The sequence below is a fragment of the Eptatretus burgeri genome, chromosome 16 (genome assembly GCF_056783735.1).
Source record: "Eptatretus burgeri isolate ZD-2024b chromosome 16, Ebu_testis_v1, whole genome shotgun sequence".
Lineage (NCBI taxonomy): Eukaryota > Metazoa > Chordata > Myxini > Myxiniformes > Myxinidae > Eptatretus > Eptatretus burgeri.
In genome coordinates this window covers 28,874,171-28,887,073 of record NC_140976.1, presented here as the reverse complement: position 1 = coordinate 28,887,073, position 12,903 = coordinate 28,874,171, and the positions used below count along the sequence as shown (strand labels likewise).

Genomic DNA, 12,903 nt, shown 5'->3' with positions numbered 1-12,903 from the left:
TGGTTTTTTTATTTTTTTGTATTTATGTTTGCATGTATGTCTGTATTTATGAATGTATTTTTGTTTGTATGCATGCATTCATGTATGTTTGTATATATATATATATATATATATATATATATATATATATATATATATATATATATATATATATATATATATATATTTGTATGTTTGTTTGTATGTATTATGTTTTTATGTATGTATGTTTATATGTTTGCTTCAATGTATTTATGTATGTATGGTTGTATATACTGTACAGCATGCATTAATGTATGTTTGTTTCTATCTATTTTTGTATGTTTGTATTTATGTTTGCATGTATGTATTTATTTATGTTTGTATGAATGTATGCATTTCTGTGTGTATGTTTGTTTGTATTTATTGGGTGGTCGCTAGAGTACCCTTATTGTCGGGTTTTCCGTGTGTGTGTGTGTGTGTGTGTGTGTCTGCAACGCGAGGCTGCACAGCACAAACGAGCAAACCGATTTCGATGAAACTTGGCGAACAGGTGCCATATGCGCTGGGAGTGTGCGCGTTTGAGTTTCGTTGCTAAGCAACCACCCGTTGCTATGCAGTGGCCGAAAAACCGCGTACGGTATTTTCAATACTTGTCCTGTAGTTTTGAATGTGGAGAAACGAGACTTCGGAATTAAACACTTCGAGATATTTAGAAAATTTTACTCGAGCTGATTTTTTATTTCGGTTTTATTTTTCAAATGGTAGTCCTTCAAAAATCAGGTGTCTATTTACCGTCATTGTTTTTGTTTGTTTATTTGTATGTAATGGACAGTTCTGGAGGCCAGAGGAGTCAACCAATTTTGATGAAACTTGACAGGTAGGTTCATACCAGGATCTAGTTCTACGCTTTTGAGCACCGTTGCTATGGACACCACCGTTGTCTAGCAACGGGACTTTGAAATGTTTGAAAAATCATAAAAAAAATTATTTTTTCGAAAATCAAAAATGGCCTTCCAGGCTTTTATGCGCACTATAATCAACCTCTGTCAAAATTATCAGCCCGATCCGTCAAAAACTGTATGACTATATGCAATTATGTCGCAACCACCCATGTCGCCTCCCGGCTTGTATATATATATATATATATATATATATATATATATATATATATATATATATATATATATATATATATATATATATATATATATATATATATATTTGTTTGTTTGTCAGTATTTATGCATGTATGTTTGTATGTATTTGTATGTTGTTATGTATGTTTTTATGTATTAATGATTGTATGTGTTTTAATGTTTGTACATTTGTCTGTATTTGTGAATGTTTGTATGTATTTATGTATGTTTGTATGTAAGTTCTCATGTTTAGATGTTTGTTTGTTTGTATGTATGTTTGTACATATGTCTTTATTTATGTTTGTATGTTTTTTGTGTGCATTTATGTATGTATCTGTTTTAGTATGTTTGTTTTTATTATGTATATAACTATCCATCCATCCATCGGGACCATACTCTGTGCAGAGCGTTGGTGCTGCCTAAGCAGTTTCCTTGGCTATTGGACACAATCCTGGACAGGTCGCCACTCCGACACAGGATACCAGCAAGCTGGCACTCATTTTGCCAACCTCGGAAGGATGGCAAGCTGAGTTAACATGTTTATGTATTTATGTTTACATGTATGTATGTTTTATGTTTGTTTTTATGTATGTATGTGTTTTTGTATGTTTTTATGTTTGTATTTTTTCTTCGCATATTTGTATGTTTTGATGTTTGTAAGTATGCATATGTTTGTATGTGTGTATGTATCAATGTATGCTCGTATGTACGTTTGTATGTATTTATGTATTGATGTATGTATGTTTTTATGTTTGTGTGTATACATATATATTTGTATGTGTGAATGTATTTATGTATGTGTGTTTGAATGTTTAAATGTATTTATGCATGTTTGTATTGAAGTATGTTTGTTTTTTTTGTATTGATGTATGTATGTAAATATGTATTTTTGTGTGTATTTATGTATATATGTATTTTCACATGTATTTATTTATGTTTATATGTATGTATGTCCTGTATAGAATTAAATGTATTTCTGTATGTATTTACATTTGTATGTATTTTGTGTGTATGTATGTATGTTTGTATGTATGCATTTATGTATGTTTGTATATCATTTATGTATGTTTGTAGCCGGATTACAGGTGCACGCCACTACGCCCGGTTTGTGTATATATGTATATATATATATATATATATATATATATATATATATATATATATATATATACATATATATGTGTATATATGTATATATATATATATGTGTATATATGTATATATATGTATATATATATATATATGTATATATATATCTATATATATATATGTTTGTATGCATTTATGTATCTTTGTATGTTTTTATGTTTGTATTTTTGAATGTTGCTTTGTATTTTTGTATTTATGCATGTATGTTTGTATGTATTTAATATTTATGTATGTTTGTATGTCAGTTTTAATGTTTGTATTTACGTATGTATTTTGTATGCAGTTACGCATGTATGTATGCTTTTATGTTTGTATGTTTGTATGTCTGTATTTATGTATTTTTATTTGTATGTAGGTATGTATTAATGTTTCTTTTTCTATGTATGTATGTGTTTTTGTTTGTATGTATGTTTTTATGTATTTGATATGTATTTGTGATTGTATGTTGGTATGTTTGTTTGCTTGCATGTATGTTTGTGTTTTTGTATGTTTGTATGTATGTATGTTTTTATGTTTGTATGTATTTATGTATGTATGTATGTTTGTATGTAAAAATGCTGTGTGGACTGTGCTTCTCTGCTGACGGACCTCTGGTAGCTTGTACCTGTTGCTGCATTTGAGCCTGGGTATTAACTGTTGTAATCTATCGACCTGGGTTCTTCCTGACATCTTTGTGGTTTGTTCCTTTCTCACTTCTTTTTACTTTTTCACATTTCTCTTATTCATTCTAATTCTGGATTTTTCTTTTCTTTCTTCTCTTTTACTCATTATTTCTCTTTCTTTATCTGTCTGTCGAGAAGAAGTGAATTATTGCAGAAATGTTTCTGAAAGGCTCACTTGGCTGTACCTGGATGGGTTTGGGGGTAGTGGAGTAGCAGCTGAAACTCAAATCCTATCCAGGTTCCTCCTCAAGACTCCATCTTTGCTCTTAAGTTCTTCAGGTTCCTTCTTGGTCTTCCATTTGATTATGTATGTATGTATGTATGTATGTATCATCTACTCCTCGGGGATGATTTGACCGAGGTAGCTGAAACTTTCAGGGATTAATGAGGACACCTTGAAGTCTATGTGCAAGTTTTGGCTGATTCCATCAAGTTTTGAAAAATGTTTTTGGCATTTTCTTCCTCTGGGGGAGAGGGTGTGTGTAATTGGAATTATCCGAGCAATATAACCACAATGTATTTTATGTGCACATAAGCAGTACGCATGTTTTCACATCATATACGTAACCCGGGTTAATTTTATTTTTGGGAGCGATCGAGGCAGTGGTCTGTTGTGCCTGTACACCACACAAATAAAGGGGCGCGTCAGGGATTCAGAAGAATTTGTTGCACGCTTGGAACAATATTGTCCATAGCATGGGTACTCTGCTATGGTATTAATAATCATAAAGATAATAATATGACCTCCCTGGCGGTCTCGCAGGGAGTGGGTGTGGATTGTTGATATTTTTGAAATTGTTCTGGTTGTTGCTGTGTGCATATGTAGATCTGATGATTTCAGTTGCTGTTTTGTTTGGAAGTTGTCATTAAGGGTAGTCCTGTATTATTGGGATACAATGGTGATCATGAAGTCTGAAGCAGAAAACAAGTTTTAAAATGTTCCATAAGAGTGAGTGTTGTTCAGTTAAAGTTATTATGAAGAGGCGATTTATGTGTTATATGTACCACATAGAAAAATTAAGCTACAATTGAAATTCGATAACCAAGCTTGTTAGAAACCTACATCACCTTTACTGGAATAACCTAACACCACATGGTGCAGGATCGTAACTGCAGGTAAGTTATACATGAAGTACAAAGCAGTGCATGGAATGAATGGTTCGTATCCTTACAGCACAAACACCTTTTCTGCACACGATGATCCCCAGGTGTGCACTCGGATAAAGTGAGTCGAAGACTAAGCCCAAGCGAAACTTGCATCAAATTTTGCCATCAGATCATCCTCACGTGCCCTCACCACCTCGCACCCTACGTAGGACCAAAGGTCATGTGTTTTGGCAGTTATAGTGGTGTAAGACAGTGCTTTGTAGCGGAGATGGGATTTGTTTCCTAGGCATCGGAAAATCACATTTACCGCTCCCCCTCGTCTGTAGACCGCAGTTGCGCTGCCTTGAAAAGAGAGGTCAACCGACTCGGGCTTGGAGTGCCAATCTTATTACCCTCGCGCATCTCACCCCCCACCTCCGTGGTCACCGTGCCCTTGGCTTTCGGGGGTCAGCTGCGGTAGGCTAACGGTGCTCGTTTACACCTCCACGGGCTAAGTACATGGCTGCACTATGCTGGGAACCTCGCCAAAGACACTGGGCAGGGAAAGGAAGACCGCTCACCTGCAGGCCCGAGTGCGTGACGCGCTCAACTGATTTACAGTGTACAAGGCACGGTGCATCCCGCAGACCATAAATAAAAACTAAAAAGGGTGCTCAAACGGCAGTGGGGACAAGCCGGTTTCCTAGCGGGACTCTTTGCCTTTAATCACGACTGAGGAAACGCTACCCCATCGTGCTCCCGCCACCTTGTTTTGTGGGTGCGAGGAATTTGGCGAGAAAGGAATGTCTTGTGCGCAAGGAGCCAAAAGGGGCATGAATTGCTGCCTTCTCGGCCGCACGCATAAAGCTATAATATACTTGAATATGCATTAATATACCTGGATATGCATATTCCTCAGGGCACAATAGTCAACCTTGTTGAGCTGCACATCATCATGTTTAGCAAGGTGCTGAGAATCGTGAGCCCCACCGGCCTGTTTGCGCCCCGCTCCCCCATCGGCCCAGTGCGCACCCGGCCGGGATACTCTGGCTTGGATCAGGTCCTGCCTAAGGCGTTCACACTGTCAGAGGTTGGAGTAGTTGGGAAGGGAGTACTGGCCGAGTTATAACGAGGGTTGGCATGAGGTGGGCAGGGGGGGGGGGAGTTGGAAGTTTTGCTTATTTGCTGGAACAATGACCATTATTTCTATAATCGAGGAATGCTGCGATTATTAATGGGAACACATAGTATGCTGTGATCAAATTTAAGACGTTTTTATCCCACAAGAAGGAAAAACGTCTGCTTTCTGCATTGTCTCCTCACCCAACTCGAGCCATTTTACCTTTTCGCTTTTCACTTTTTCGTTCCCTTCACGGCACCATCTTCTCTGCCGAAATAGTCTCAGAAGGCAAGAGTTCCAAGCAGGTAATTTTTCAAGACACAATCGTCACCCTGCTCATATTCATATATCCGGTGTCTCAAAGAAAGCAGCTTGCACTCTTTGAAAGCAGAGAATATATGTATATATATAGATATAGTGCATGATGCCCTTCACCATACCCTAACCCCACAGGGAAACGACATGTTCTATCATCGTCATCATCATTTGCCGAGCTAAATAACGATGCATGATATACAATCATGGTATACAAATAAACTAGGGAACACGAATACTGTAAATCAAATAGAATTTTGGAGGTTGCGCTCTTCGGTGTGTCTGCTTAGAATGAAGGTCTTTAACACCTGACTGCAAGTCTCGGTGGACGTTTTGAGGCTTCTGATTGGCAAGACATCGTCACACTGTCGCAGGACAGCAGTAACAATCAAATTTCGACCCACAATATTCAGGGAACACGTTCCACCTGGTATATAGGGTGTCTATGAACTCCTTGTGAAACTTTGAAGTTTTATTTATTTTGATTACTTTTCATATAAGTTTTAATAACTTGATTTAGAAACAAACTATAAATGGTGCATCAAAGTAAAATTCATCAAGGTTTTACTCAATACAGTTCAAATTTTGGGGCTTCAACATCACCGCCATCTTTCGTAATACATCGTTCAATTCGATATTCCAACTTTGTTGAAAACATTCTCTAGTTGCTGTTGAGTAATTTCTTGAATTGCATTTGTGATCGTAGCCCTAAGTTCATCCAAAGAATGTGGTTTTGATGCGTAAACAACAGTTTAACATAGCCCCATAAAATGTAGTGGGGACAGGCCAGGCGAATGAGGTGACCAATTAATTCGTCCATGTCTACCAATCTATTTGTCTGGGAAGACCTCATTCAAGAACCGTCACACAATCGAAGAAGAGCAAGTCCTTGAGGTACAAGGTTATATGTGAAAGATTTAATCGTCGTAGTTGGGGTTTTATCGTTCAGGGTACATCAAAAGTTATAAAAGTTCAAAGTTGCACAAGGACTTTATGTTCACGTTGTATAAATGCTGAATATTAAACAAACCAATTCAAATAACAAATTTCCACACATTTGTGCAGCCAACAGGTATCTTCTCAATACATCTGCATATTGCCAGGACCGGTGTGGATCATTCAAATGCCTCGTGGTTGTGATTGGTGTGGTGAAAGATGATGTGTTCAAGTGGCAGATGGAACTTGTTGAACAGCTGGTTTGTGAAGGACTTGGGCAAAAAATGTACTGTAGCTGACCCCACCATAAGGTGGGTAATGTTTCTACACATGGTAAATGGCGGAACTGCAAAATCCGAATACACGAATGTGAGCGAAAATTTGTGGCATCTGACGGGGTGGAAACCAAGAATCTCAATTGCATTGAGAAATTGCCGAGCTCGCGAATATTGTGGTAACTGGCGAAATTGTGAATGCAGAGTCCATGAATGTGTTTACATGCTGAGCGCGACAGCAGCTTCATATGATTGGGAATTCAAATTCATAATTGGATTGAGAAATTTCTGAAACCACCCACCCACCTTAAAACACCCGCGATGACCCCAAAAGGTTCCACAGAAAGTTTGGTGGGGCGAGCCCCAAAACTGAGGAACCAGTTCATGTCTGTCTGTCTCTTTCTTTCTTTTTTCTCACTCTCTCCCTCTCCGTGTGTGTGTGTGTGTGTGTGTGTGTGTGTGTGTGTGTGTGTGTGTGTGTGTGTGTGTGTGTGTCTGTTTCTTTCTCTCTTGCTCTCTCTGTCTGTCTATCTCTATCTCTGTCTGTCTATCTCTCTTTCTCTTTCTCTTTCTCTTTCTCTTTCTCTCTCTCTCTCTCTCTCTCTCTCTCTCTCTCTCTCTCTCTCTCTCTCTCTCTCTCTCTCTCTCTCTCTCTCTCTCTCTCTCTCTCTCTCTCTCTCTCTCTCTCTCTCTCTCTCTCTCTCTCTCTCTCTCTCTCTCTCTCTCTCTCTCTCTCTCTCTCTCTCTCTCTCTCTCTCTCTCTCTCTCTCTCTCTCTCTCTCTCTCTCTCTCTCTCTCTGCCTCTCTCTCTCTCTCTCTCTCTCTCTCTCTCTCTCTCTCTCTCTCTCTCTCTCTCTCTCTGCCTCTCTCTCTCTCTCTCTCTCTCTCTCTCTGCCTCTCTTTCTCTCTGCCTCTCTTTCTCTCTGCCTCTCTCTTTCTGCCTCTCTCTTTCTGCCTCTCTCTCTCTCTGCCTCTCTCTCTCTCTATCTCTCTCTCTCTGCCTCTCTCTCTATCTCTCTCTCTGCCTCTCTCTCTATCTCTCTCTCTCTGCCTCTCTCTCTCTCTCTCTCTCTCTCTCTCTCTTCCTCTGCCTATCTCTCTCTTTCTCTCTCTCTCTCTCTCTCTCTCTCTCTCTCTGCCTCTCTCTCTGCCTCTCTCTCGCTGCCTCTATCTCTCTCTCTCTCTCTCTCTCTGTCTCTATCTCTCTCTCTCTCTCTTTCTCTCTCTCTCTCTCTCTCTCTCTCTCTGCCTCTCTCTCTCTCTGCCTCTCTCTCTGCCTCTCTCTCTCTCTCTCTCTCTCTCTCTCTCTCTCTCTCTCTCTCTCTCTCTCTCTCTCTCTCTCTCTCTCTCTCTCTGTCTCTCTCTCTGTCTCTCTCCCTCTCTCTCTCTCTCTCTCTCTCTCTCTCTCTCTCTCTCTCTCTCTCTCTCTCTCTCTCTCTCTCTCTCTCTCTCTCTCTCTCTCTCTCTCTCCATATATATATATATATATATATATTATATATATACATTTTTTTTAAACATATAAATATACATTTTGTTATGGACGGTGCCTCTCTCTCTCTCTCTCTCTCTCTCTGGCTCTCTCTCTCTGTGCCGCGCTCTCTCTGCCTCTCTCGCGCTCTCTGCCTCTCGCCCGCTCTCTGCCTCTCTCCCGCTCTCTGCCTCTCTCCCGCTCTCTGCCTCTCTCCCGCTCTCTGCCTCTCTCTCTCTCTCTCTCTCTCTCTCTCTGTCTCTCTCTCTCTCTCTCTCTCCCTCTGCCTCTCTCTCTCTGCCTCTCTCTCTGCCTCTCTCTCTGCCTCTCTCTGCCTCTCTCCATGATTGTCTCACCCACAGCAGCGTGAGAGCCTGTTCCCGCAGAGACATTTTTCGCCTTTCACTTCCATTGGGAACTCAGACCAATTGCCCGCCAGGAACGCTATTTGGACCAACCTCAAGCAAGATAAATTGGGGCATATTCAACACTTCAAAAAATGATAACATAGCAAGCAAGGCAATAAAAAGAGCAGAAAGTGATGGGAGGAATGACAGTTGGGGAATTTCACACACGAAATGGCGGGGAGATAAGGAACATGCATGGCAAGCAATTTACACCACCAGAAACACATGTACATTATCCCTTACCCTCCACCGATCATACCCAATCCTGGAGCACTTATGAACAATTACTTAACATGAGAACTACAATACTGGATCCATGAGGAATGACACAAAGAGATTGAGTTGAGGGGAGTGGGGTGGGGCGGGGGGGGAGGGAGAATGCAGAGGTTGATAAGAAAAGAAATGGGACTTTTTGTCACGGTCCGGTGCACCTTGAACAACCTCTTTCAAGGTTATTGCCCATGGCGTGATGGTCCAGACTCGTTGTTCGGTCCCTCACCCCTCACGGTCCCTTATTCCCTCCTGCGGCAGCTCCCTGGCTATATGGGGAAACTGCAGGAGTTCCGTTCGCTCAAGGCAATGACCTGCACAGCTATGGGTATCCTGTTCCGGGGGAGAAAGCTGAAGGCGACGGATCGTGAATTGTCCTTGGTGCTGAAGACGGCGTGCCATGCATGTTCCTTATCTCCCCGCCATTTCGTGTGTGAAATTCCCCAACTGTCATTCCTCCCATCACTTTCTGCTCTTTTTATTGCCTTGCTTGCTATGTTATCATTTTTTGAAGTGTTGAATATGCCCCAATTTATCTTGCTTGAGGTTGGTCCAAATAGCGTTCCTGGTGGGCAATTGGTCTGAGTTCCCAATGGTAATGGTAGCCCATGTTATGCAGCATGCGGTGTTGGTTCACTCAGCCAAATAACAAACCGCCACGGAGTCGCAGGCACAATTACCCGTCTGCCATGCTTAATTCACTGGCACGGTCAAGTGACTTTTGGCACGAGGATCCAGCCTGAGTTAAGGGTTGCAGTCGGCATTCGTTGTCTCTCAGGACACACCGCTCTCTTGGAGTTATCCAGAGGCAACGTCCATAACAAAATGTATATGTATATGTTGAAAAAAAATGTATATATATATATATATATATATATATATATATATATATATATATATATATACATATAGAGAGAGAGAGGAGAGAGAGAGAGAGAGTGTGTCACCCACTCTAACCATCCAACCACCACCACAATCATAGCTGACGCAGAGACCTTGAAAAAATGTAAGCAGACTGCTTCAAAGTTGACTCGGTGCTTGAATCAATTTCCAGCAAAGCCACACCAGAGCGGAAGATGCACTTTGTATTTTGAGTGAAGTCCAAACCATGTTGGCTTTCAACATTAGAATTACCTCTAATTTAATCCAGCAAGGAATTCCAAATTTGATGGAACAAAGATGGCAAGAATCAGACACGTACAAACTTCAGAAACTAATAATTTATTATGCACATGGGACGAAACACCAGAAATGGAAATCCCAAGATGATACAACACAGATATTGTTACGAATCTGGAAGCCATGAGCACACAACATACAGGTCCTATAGCTCAGTTATTTCGAAAAGTAAATGTGGATAGATAGCTCCCTGTCCCTTGTTTAATGGGTGAATAAATGTACACACGCTGTGAGTTATTTTGATAGTCAGGGTTTTCTTTTATTTTTATACCACCAACACCAACTACAACAACGCCAGCATCACCCTCACCTTCACCTGGCTTTGGCCGACGCCATGGTGGGCGGAGTTCAAGGAGGAGCCTCGTGGCAGCCCTCGACCAATCAGCATGCTACGAGTGAGGTGGCTGCCACTCAGCCAATCAGACCCCGCGACGGTGAGAAAGGCGGTCCCGCGTGATGTCGCCATGCTCCCGGGCCAATCGACGGACTTGCCGCCCGTTTTGGCCAATGACAGGGCGACGAGCGATTCTGCGCGCCTAAACCGTCCAGTGAAGGAGAGCGGGGAGGGCGGAGGCGCCCCCCCCCACCCCCCTGGAGAAGGGTGAATAAGGGCACGGCGCGTTGGTACCGAGAAATCCTTCCTCCACAAGAACCACAAGTCGGTTGTGCGCCATCTCTCTGTCGGTGAACGAGAGAGCTTTTGAGATAGTTGATGACCATCGAGCGGGCAAGGTTGTGGTCAATCTGACAGGCAGGTTGAACGAGTGTGGAGTTATCAGCCCCTCGCTTTTACGTTCAACTCAAAGACTTGGAGAAGTGGTGGAGAAACCTCCTGCCTTCTCGACTGTTTGGGATACGGAGGAGAGTTTTGGTTGCCGGGTCGAGTGCTGAAGGGAGCTCTGGATTCTATCATCGCATCTCGACGCTGGCCTGGTTCGCCCGTGTCCGCCGAACCACACAAGGTGGACAGGTCCATGTACTTCTGGGTATGTGTGTGTGTGTGTGTGTGTGTGTGTGTGTGTGTGTGTGTGTGTGTGTGTGTGTGTGTGTGTGTGTGTGTGTGTGTGTGTGTGTGTGTCTGTCGGTGGGCCCGTCTGTAAGTAGGAATTGTCTAAATGCCTTTGCTGTACATACTTGCATCTCTATAGTCGGATAACTCTGCTTCTTGCATGCTCTCCCCTTTCCCCCATTATAAATAAATACATTTGTGAAATGTATCAGTTCATTGCTGTGTTTCTTTCGTTGGCTTAGCATAGCGCGTGTTGGTGAATTATAAAGGCTGTTGCCGCTGTAAATGTACATTTGGACCGACGGAACTTCGGCAAACATCCGCTCGGGTTGCGCACGGGTCGGGCACGCTAACGGCTCGACTCGTACGAGGGCCGTCGAGGGTGTGAATACTCGGTAACTCGCCACGTGGATCTCTAGGTATTTTGAAGATTGGCAAATAACCCTGTACCACGTGGTGGAATTATTGACGATTCACGGTCCGGTAAGGGACCCGTACCTGTCGGAGTTTTCCGAGAGGTACGATCTAGATTCCGAGAGGTACGATCTAGATCTAGTTCGGTAAGGTCGACCCTACCGCCCCACCTAGCGGTCGTGCTCGCGGCCGATACCCGGCGCCACAATATAACATGATTATAATCAAAACAACACACACATATACACACAGGCACGCACACACGCACGCACACACACACACACACATATATATATATATATATATATATAAATATATATATATTTATATATATATATATATATATATATATATATATATATATATATATATATATATATATATATATATATATACATATATACATATACAGTGCTCCCTCACCTATCGCAGTTAATGCGTTCCAGGCCCACCCGCGATAGGTGAAAATCCGCGAAGTAGAAACCACATATTTATTTAATGATTTAACTATATTTAAACACATTTTAAACGTATTTTAAACCATTATACAGCATCCACACACTCATATTAACCTTCGCCACACACAATTAATCAGTTATTTAAAAAAAATTTCATCGGAAATGCGACTTCATGGGGCTGCAAAGCCTAAGACCAAAATTTTTTTTTTTTAAATACTATATTGTACTATAAAATATATAAAAAAAACGTATTATGGGTACTGACCTATGAAGATATGACGATGATGATGATGGCTGTGCAGTACTGATGACGATGAAGATGACGATGAAGATGACGATGATGAGATGAATGTCGTACTGCACAGCCAAGAAGAGCATTAAATCTCTTCTACTGGAGGCGCCTCTTCATCTTTGAAAACCCGCGATGTAGTGAAGCCGCAAAAAGTGAACCGCGATATAGCGAGGGAGCACTGTACATATATATGTATATGTGTGTATATATATGTATATGTGTGTATATATATGTATATGTGTGTACATATATATATATATATATATATATATATATATATATATATATATATATATATATATATATGCACATGTTGTTCATCTTTCGGCTGCTCCCGTTAGGGGTCGCCACAGCGGATCATCCGTTATGATCCGCATACTGATTTGGCATAGGTTTTACGCCGGATGCGCTTCCTGACGCAACCCTGGTCGCCTCTTACGACACAGGGATAAGGATTGGGTTTCGCCATGATTCTGGGCTGCCCTACACCCTCTCATAGCGTGGCCCAGAGCAGAGCACCCATCCTCAAGCGATCCTCCAACCCAAGCCTCCAAGTAGCCGGATTACAGGTGCACGCCACTACGCCCAGTATAATATATATACATACACATATGTGTGTGAAAAGCACTGTCGGTGAGGCAGTGAAGCCGTGAGTGAGGCAGTGAAGCCGTGAAGTCGTCGTCAGTGCATGAGGACTGTATGCCTATTAATCATGTCCTGTTTGAACGTTAATTCCTCAAGACCCTTAAAGTCCTGAAGACCC

General features: G+C 41.5%; 1 long non-coding RNA gene across 10 annotated transcripts in view; it reads right to left on the bottom strand.

Moving 5' to 3' along the window:
- Positions 1–12,903, bottom strand: part of LOC147010786 (uncharacterized) — a 151,359-nt gene that overhangs the window by 79,497 nt on the left and 58,959 nt on the right. The window lies entirely within an intron of this gene.